Source organism: Macrotis lagotis, chromosome 1, assembly GCF_037893015.1.
Source record: "Macrotis lagotis isolate mMagLag1 chromosome 1, bilby.v1.9.chrom.fasta, whole genome shotgun sequence".
In the NCBI taxonomy this organism is placed as follows: Eukaryota; Metazoa; Chordata; class Mammalia; order Peramelemorphia; family Peramelidae; genus Macrotis; species Macrotis lagotis.
Window position 1 is genome coordinate 908568660 of NC_133658.1, and position 8590 is coordinate 908577249.

The 8590-nt window shown below is 48.6% G+C and overlaps 1 long non-coding RNA gene across 1 annotated transcript; it reads left to right on the plus strand.

Annotated features, from left to right (window-relative positions):
- Positions 1 to 4413: 4413 nt before the first annotated feature.
- LOC141509688 (uncharacterized) lies at positions 4414 to 8256 on the plus strand. The gene is made up of 3 exons (XR_012474694.1): positions 4414 to 5048; positions 5809 to 5858; positions 6955 to 8256. It is a non-coding gene; the product is annotated as an uncharacterized LOC141509688 (long non-coding RNA).
- Positions 8257 to 8590: the final 334 nt, after the last annotated feature.

Here is an 8590-nt window from a genome sequence, read left to right on the forward strand (position 1 = left end):
AGATGTTTCAGGCGGGGCATCTTCTCCTTGGGGGAGCCTCCAATTAGGCCATGGTTTAGCTGAGCTTTCAGTAGCTTGAGAGCAAAGAGAGGCTTTTTTTTGCCAATCTTTTTGTGGAATGTAACTAAAATTTTCCAAGTTGTCCGAGGAGGGAGCCACCCCTCCCAGAACCCCAAGAATTATGGTGCTTACATTCGGGAATAGCTAGTTCCTGAAGATATGGGCAGGTGTTAATCAAGTACAGCCTTGAGAGTCTGACCAGGACTCATTCAGTGGTTCTTTTAAATGCTGGAGCTCTTTTAACTATGTGCCTAAAATCAATCCTGCTCATTTCCCCTCCCTGCTCATCAGGGCTGAATTTAGGGTTAGTAATTCTGTATATCAGAGGTAAATTGGGGCAGTAATCCTTTTTGGCTAAATTCTAAGGCCTTACCTTGGAAAATCGTACATCTTATGTATTAGCCATACAGGTGACTGCACAGTGGCCCCCCCCCCCCCCCCCCCAGTCAAATCCAATTGAGCCGCTGGTCATGGCATCACTTCCCTGATGTCATGGACTTCTTTGAGAATGAAGGACAATCAAAAAAGAGAGATTATCCTCCTCCTCCTCCTCTTTGTTCTTGGGATCATTATTCCTGCAAAGCACTGTGCTAAATACTTTATAAATATTCTCATTCGATCCTCAATAATCCTGAAATTTAGGGACTACTAGTCTTTCCATTTTACATCTCAGGAAACCAAGGCAGAGAGAGGTTACGGAATTTGCCCAGGATTGCACAGCTAATAGATGTCTGGAGTCAGATGTGAACTAAATTTTTTTTTTAATCCGGGTCAAAGCCCTCCGTATCCCTTGAGCTCCTTGATGCCCGTCACCAGCCACTGCAACGTGGGCCGAGGAGGCGGCACCGGCCTGAGAGCAACACCACCACCCGAGGTGCCAGTGGTGGGTGAGGTCTGGGATCTAAGGGATGGCTGGGAGCGGTTGGGCGTTCCCACCTGGAAGGCCTTGACTGAGAAGCCTGGTTAGACAGAAGTGACTGGGCGACACTGGCCTGGAGCAGCTCGGCTCCTCCTGGGCCGCCTGCGTGTCCCTTTTTCCACTCCAGGGCTTGCGGGCAGGGCTTGGCCATCCGAAGGGTCAGGGTCCCAGGCTCAGGCCAGGGGCAGGGGGGATGGCTTCGTGGTTGGCCGCCGCCTCCTGCTCACGGTGACCCTCAGACAGGACGGTGCTGCCAGCGACCACGGGAGGCACAGCTGGAGCGGGCACTGTCTGCTCACGTGAAGGCTTCTGGGCTCTGGAGTGCCCGGGGCTGCGGACCCCGGGGCAGGAGAAGCCAAGGAAGGCGCCCCTTCGGCACCGCTAGTGCGCGGGAAACTTGAAGGGAAGATGGAATTCCGCGGGGGACACGCGCCGGCCCGGGGGTCCTGCCGCCGACACTTGGGGGCCGCCCGGCCGCGGGGCCCCGGCCCCGAGCCGGGAAAGGAGAGAAAAACGCGAGAAGGTCCGCGAAGTGGGCGGGCCGGGCGGGGCGGACAGTGCGGGCGGACCGGGCGGGGTGGACAGTACGGGTGGGCCGGGTGGGCCGGGCGGGGAGGACAGTGCGGGCGGGCCGGGCGGGGCGGGCGGGGCGGACAGTGCGGGCAGTGCGGGTGGGCCGGGCGGGGTGGACAGTGCGGGCGGACAGTGCGGGCAGTGCGGGTGGGCCGGGCGGGGCGGACAGTGCATCTCCGACTCCCAGGCCGGGGGGCGCGGGGTGGGGGGCGGTGAACTGCTGAGCAGCGGGTGTGGTGGGAAGCTTGGGTGAGACTGGGGGGATCCGCAGGGGGAGGGGTGCCCGACCCCCAGGGCCAGGGCCTGGACCCGGGGCGGAGGGGCGGAGCCAGAGGGGGCGTGGGCCAGGGGAGGCGGGGCTCCAGCCGGCTAGGCCCCGCCCCGGCCCCGCCCCCGGAGGGCAGTTCTGGGCACTAAGGGTCTCTCTGAGGCCAGAGACCTGAGCCAGCTCTGAGGCTTCCCAGCGGGACCTCGGGCAGGGACCTTTATTTCACTGTTTTATTTCAGTTTTTCACATTCACTCCTTTGAAGTTTGAGTTTCCCATTTTCCTACTTCCTCCCCTTTCACCTCGGTGGCAGCCAACAGTCGCTTTTAAAATTTTTTTTTAATTTTTTTTAGTTTTTGCCGGGCAATGGGGTGAAGTGGCTTGCCCAAGGCCACACAGCTAGGCAATTATCAAGTGTCTGAGACCGGATTTGAACTCAGGTCCTCCTGACTCCAGGGCCAGTGCTCTATCCACTGCGCCACCTAGCCACCCCCCAACAGTCGCTTTTTTAAATGACACATGTATCTCCGTTTCACCATAGAAACACATATTTATGTTTACCCACACCGCGTCCATAGCCGCATGAACCATGTTGTGGAGAAAGAACTAGAACCAAAGGGGGGGCCTGGCAGAAAAAGAGAGAGAGAACAAGAAATGTTCCAGAAGGAGCCTGGCGTGCTTTGCTCGGCCCAGCCCCCCTGGGTTTTCTCCCGATGTCAGTATCTTTTTCCGACCCAGGTCCCCCAGGGTGGTTTTTGATCGTGAACTGCTGAGGGGAGCTGCGTCCGTGCTGTATAATCGATATATCTCACAGCAGTCTCCAGAATGAGTTCACTTTAGGTAAGAGTCTTTTCTGAAGTCTGTCTGCTCAGACTGCTTTAAAAAAAAATAAATATTGCCTTTATCTGTTTTCCCAACTCTAGGCAACGGTGGTTTTTGCCAATCCATTTTTTTTGGCAAGGTTTTGATTTTTACAATTTTTCTCCCTCCCTCCCTTCCCTCCCCCAACAGACAGCAAGCTCTGTCTAAAAGCTCTATATTTCTAACCCTGCTGAACATAGAATGATAAAAACTTAAGATAACTTAAAAATTGAAGATAAACGTTGTCTTCATTTAAACTCTGCCTATGGGTGGAATTCTCCATCACAAGTCTTTAAAATTGTCTTTCATTAATTGTTCTGCTGAAATGAACAAACCCATCATGGCCAGCCATCTCCCCGTGTCGCTGTTGTTGGCATGTACAGCGTTCCTCTGGTTCTGCTCGCTTCACCCGTCATCACTTCATGCCAGTCCCTCCAGGCTTTTCTGAACTCCGTCCCTCATGATTTCTCCTTAAACACTTGTGTTCCATCACATACATAGACGACAAATTGTTCAGCCATTCCCCAGATGATGGGCGTCTCCTCAGTTTCTTGTTCTTTGCTACTACAAACAGAACTGCTATGATTATTTTTGTGCAAATGGAATTTTTAGCCCTTTTTATGATCTCTTCAGGAGTCAAACCAAGTAGTGGTATTGCAGGGTCAAAGGTACGCACAGTTTTAAAGCCCTTTGGCTGTAATTCCATATTGCTCTTCAGGAAGGTTGGATCAGTTCACAGCTCCACCAACAAAGCATTAGTGTCCCAGATTTCCTACATCCCCTCCAAAGTGATCATTATCCTCTCTGGTCATATTGACCAATCGGAGAAGTGTGACATGGCACCTCAAAGATGTTTTAAGTCAAAGAACATGAATAAGCAATTTCTTGATGAAATCAAAACAATTTATGGATATATAAAAACATTCCCCAACTCATTACTGGTTAGAGAAATTCAAATTAAAACAACAGTGTAATTTTACACTTATCAGATTGGCTAAAATGATTGAATGGGAAAGCATCAAATTGAGGGGATGTGGGAAAAATTGAGACACCAATTCACTGTTGGTGGAACTATGAATTGACCCCATTACTTTGGAAAGCAATCTGGAATTATGCCCAAAGACATATTAAACTGACTCTACCCTACTAGGTCCATTTCTCAAGATGATTGGGGGAAAAAAAGAAAAGAAGAAATATTTAAGCCAAATTTCCTTGCGGTGGCAAAGAACTAAAAATTTGGGGGAGGCCCTTTACTTAGGGAATGGCTGAACAAGTTGTGGTATATGATCATGTTGGTATATTATTTTGAGATAAAAGCATATGCTTCATAATTTTAGAAAAACATGGAAAGATGTGTATCAAATATCAGGGTGAAGTGAGCAGAACCAAGAAAATGTTGAATATGTTTTTTAAAAACAGCCATATTTTTTAAAAAAGAACTTTGAGTGACTAAGGCACCTTGATTATTATGAATAACAAAATTAACTATAAAGGACATATGAAGGTAGAGACTATCTGCAAACAGAGGAGAACTGATAAAAAGAACATTTTTAATAGAATAGTTTTACAAAAATATACATATTTGTATCTAATGGTAGCCACATCCATGATGGCAGAGGTGAGGAAAGGAAGATTAAAAAAAGAAAAAAGTTATACAATAACTTTAATATATATCTAAAAGGAGTAGCAAGTTATACAATAATAGATTTGCAGTTTTATACATAAATCATTTTTATTTTCTATTCTAGTGTTATAGAAATGCCTGTTTAATTTCTAAGTTCAGAATAAAAATAGATAAAAATTTTTAACAAAGAAATCTATTGCATAATCTGGAAGAGAAGACATGAGGGGGTCCGGAGAGGGTAGATGTGAGAGATGTCCAAAGAGAATCAACACACACAATAATAACATTAGGGAGAATATCACAGCAATTTATTAGACGTGAGGTATGAAGAGAAGGTCAAAGCAGGTCAGAGATGGGTGAGACAGTGGCTTCTATGTGGGGAGACAATCCCGAGTGCAGCAATGGGCCACACAGAGTCAGTGTGCTTAACCAGGTGTCCCCAGCTGTTTGGGAGACACCCTGTGATATGATTTTGCCAAGGAGATTCCTAGGTCTGAGGAACAGAGACCAAGTTGCTTCACTGATCAGCAAGCATTTATTCTTTATTTACATTATTTATAGCCAGATGCTTTAAGTGTGAGACCCCTGGAAAACTGTCAAGTTTCTTTTCTCTGTCCACAGAAGAAATATCTAGAGGACAAGGTGATGACTCCTCAAACCCTGGATGGGCCTTCATTGTGATTGTGACTGGGGTCTACCTTGTACTGGCTCTCGTACTGATTCTCTTCACAGTCATGACTGGAAGGTAGGATGAGGCTTCCTCTGGTTTTCCTCCCTCCTAGTCTGTCTCCCTGATTGGAGCAGAGAGACCAGGATGTTCTTCGGCCATCTGTATCCTCTTCTGGGCCCTGGTCTCCTTCTCTTTCCCACACTCCTCCTTTTAGGCACTCATTTCTTGGGTGACCTCTTCCCCCATCCCTCACACTTGATTATGTCTTGGAAAAAGGTGTTCACTTCCCCATTGGGGTGGGACTCAACTGACCATTTTTTTTAGGGTTTTTTGCAAGGCAATGGGGTTAAGTGACTTGCCCAAGGTCACACAGCTTGCTGGTTATTAAGTGTCTGAGGCTGGATTTGAACTCAGATCCTCCTGACTCCAGGGATGGTACTCTGTCCACTGTGCCACCTGACTGCCCCCCAGTTGACCACTATTCTAGACACTCAACCAAAGTGACTGAGGTACAAAAAGGCAGAGGGAAGGATTGGAAGGGGCAGGAGGGAGAAAGGAGATGGGTGACTAGTCTCATAACCCAGTGAGAAACTAAGTGAGGGAAAAGACCACTGAGGCAGATCCAGACCTTATAGACTAACTGAGGAGGAGAACCATAGTTGGTAAAGGTAAAAAAGATGGTTGTACTGCAGGGAGAAGTCCTGACAGAGGAAAAGGAATCTAGGGCCGGGAGTAGACATCTCTCCATGACTCTAAGAGGACCCAAAGACCCATCTGGCTCACGGGGTTCATTGTCTCTGATTGTGATCTCACTTCATGTCTGATATTCATTCAGGGGCTGTGAACATAATCCTACAGAGGTCAAATCCTCAACATCCAACCATGGTAAGTAAAAAACACTGACCAAACCATCTAGTGGCCACTCAGTTCTCCTGGGGCCTGCAAAACTCCTCCAGTCTTTAGTTCTGTGCCTTTTCCCCTTTGAGGGCTTTGGCTTCCCAGGGCCAGGTCCCTCCTGATCTCACCTGCAAAGAGGACCTGGGAGTGTCCCCTCTTGATCCTGAGCCTCAGTTTCCCCGTTGGTAATGCCAGGGAACTGGACCTGCTTCATTCCGGGTCCCTCCCACCTGCCCAAGGTGACACCAGGCTGGGGACCTGGGAGGAAGGTCCAAGAGGACCCCATGAGAGAGGCTGAGACGGGGAGCCTGGGAGGCAAGGGCAGCCTTAGAACTGGAAGCAGCAGCCCATTGGCCCCTTCACCAGACACAAGTGGACATGGGCCCCCCCAGGGCCTCCAGCTTCTCTAGAGGGTGGGACCCAGCGAGAAGAGGGCTCTAGAGGTGGGATCAGGAGGCCTGGGGTCCTGCTCCCCGCACTGCCTGCTGCTCTGGCTGTCTTGAGCCAAGGCTCCTCCAGTGTGAGGGAGACGGGAAGCATCACTGCTCCCTGGATGCTCATCAGCTTCTACTCAATCTCAAAGCCAAAAGAACTGGGCAGTGGAGTCACTCAGTACACAGTGTTGGCCCCGGGACAAAGGCTCCAAGATGTTTGGAGGAGGGGCTGTCCTGGGGGCAGGGGACATGAGGAGAGGCTTCTGGGGGAGGTGGAAGGTGCGCTGAGCCTGCAGGAAGACGATCTGTGCAGGGATGCTCCAGGGCAGGTGCATGGAGAGGGAGGATGTCGGGTGACAGAGGGAGGGAACAATTCTGGGTTGGGAGGCATGGGCTAGACCAGTGAGACTCCAGAGAGGAGGGGTTCTGGGCCTCTGGGAGGGCCTGGCTGTCCCCAGCTTCCTGCAGGGTCACCTAGCCACCCGAAAGGCTCAAGACTGGGCATTGGCTACTGGTTTTATTTCTGATCTGCTGGGTGGTCTCCCTCAAGGAGCCTGGGGTCTCTGGGCTTCTGCTGCTGGTGACCCTGAACACCCCCAGAGTCCTGAGGAGTTTGATCCTTGCTCTGACCTCCTCTTTCCTTCTTGAAGGTCATCTCTTGTGATCCAGTTCTGGGCATCTCGTTGGCCGTGCTCTCTGTTCTGGGTCAACAGGGCAGGGAATGCCCATGTCCAGAGAGCTCCCTGGGAATCTCAGCCCCTCAGCTGCTGTTCCTCCTCTTGTCCAACCTCGAGCTGCCCTTGGAATGGTCAGAGCTGGGGCTTTGGTGAAGGAGAGGACCTCAAGTTGCAAGGAACCTCAGAGACTGTGAGCCACAGGGGACTCTGGCTGCACTTTTTTTTCTTTGAATCTCTGGGAAGCTTTTTTTTTTTTAGCTTTTTGCAAGGAAAATGGGGTTAAGTGGCTATCCCAAGGCCACACAGCTAGTCATTATTAAAGTATCTGAGGACAGATTTGAACTCAGATTTGTGCTCTATCCACTGCACCACCTAGCTGACCTTGGCACTGTTTTGTTTCCAAAAATGGGAGTGATAGAAAAGAAGGTACAATGTAATAAGCAACATACACTTAGCAGACCACCCAGACTCATTCACTACTAAACATGAGAATTTTGTGCAATGACCAAAGAATCAACCTGCTATTGGTAGAACTAAACCACATCAACACTCTTACAAAAGACAAAATCAGGAGATGAAAAAAGGCTGCAGATAGAGGGAAGGGAAGATAACAAGGACTCTTTGGAGAGCTGGCATCATGGTTTTCATCAGGAACCTGAAGAAAGAAAGAAATAGCATTTCTCGGGACACAAAGTCATTTCCTCTTGAAGTATTGATGATGAACTTAATAAAGAAGGCCCCTATAAAAATAACCCCAATTTCTATTTGAAGCAAAGGAGAAAGTTTGTAGGAATACATATACTTAAGACTTCAATTCTAATTGAATTGTATGATGAGATGAGGAAAAATGAAAGTGCCCAACATTTGCAAACTCCCCAGAAGTCTTAGAATTCTCTATCTTGAATACTTTCATCCAGAAGATAGTCGGAGGTATTAGACATGCCAAGAAGGAAATACCTTTTTAAAAAGCAAAACTTTTTTTAGATAGGAATTGACTAAGATAGGAATTTTCAGCGGCCCCTGTGCAGTCAGGCTATCTTCTAAGTTAGAATAATGATCAAAACCAATACCAAATTGGACAAATGAAGATTTGTCATAAAATTCAATAACCTGAAACTAACTCATTTCAATAAACCATGCAGTTCAACAAACAGGTATTAAGAGTCTGCTGTGTGGAAGGCCTGTGATAAACTCTAGAGTAAAACAAAGTAGTCCCTGCTCTCTGGGAACTTCCATTCTGCTGGGAGGAGACAAGAGTCCTTAAGTCACTGGAGAATGTTTATACACACACACACACAACACACACACACACACACACACACACACACAGATGATAATGTCAAAAGCGAGAGAGCATTCCTGGGGAGAGGGGCTGCTTTTCATGGAGCACTGGAACTGTACTTTGAAGGCAGTTTGGGACTATGTGAGAGGGACTACCTCTCCCCGGCCAGGTCCCAGGGGCAGCATGATCTAGAGAAGGGAACAAGCAATCATTAAGTACAGTAAGCACATACCTAGTACATGGCAGGTTCTGTATAAATGCTGTTATTATCATTATTATCAGGGGGCAGCTAGGTGTGTAGTGGATAGAGTACTGGCCCTGAGGTGG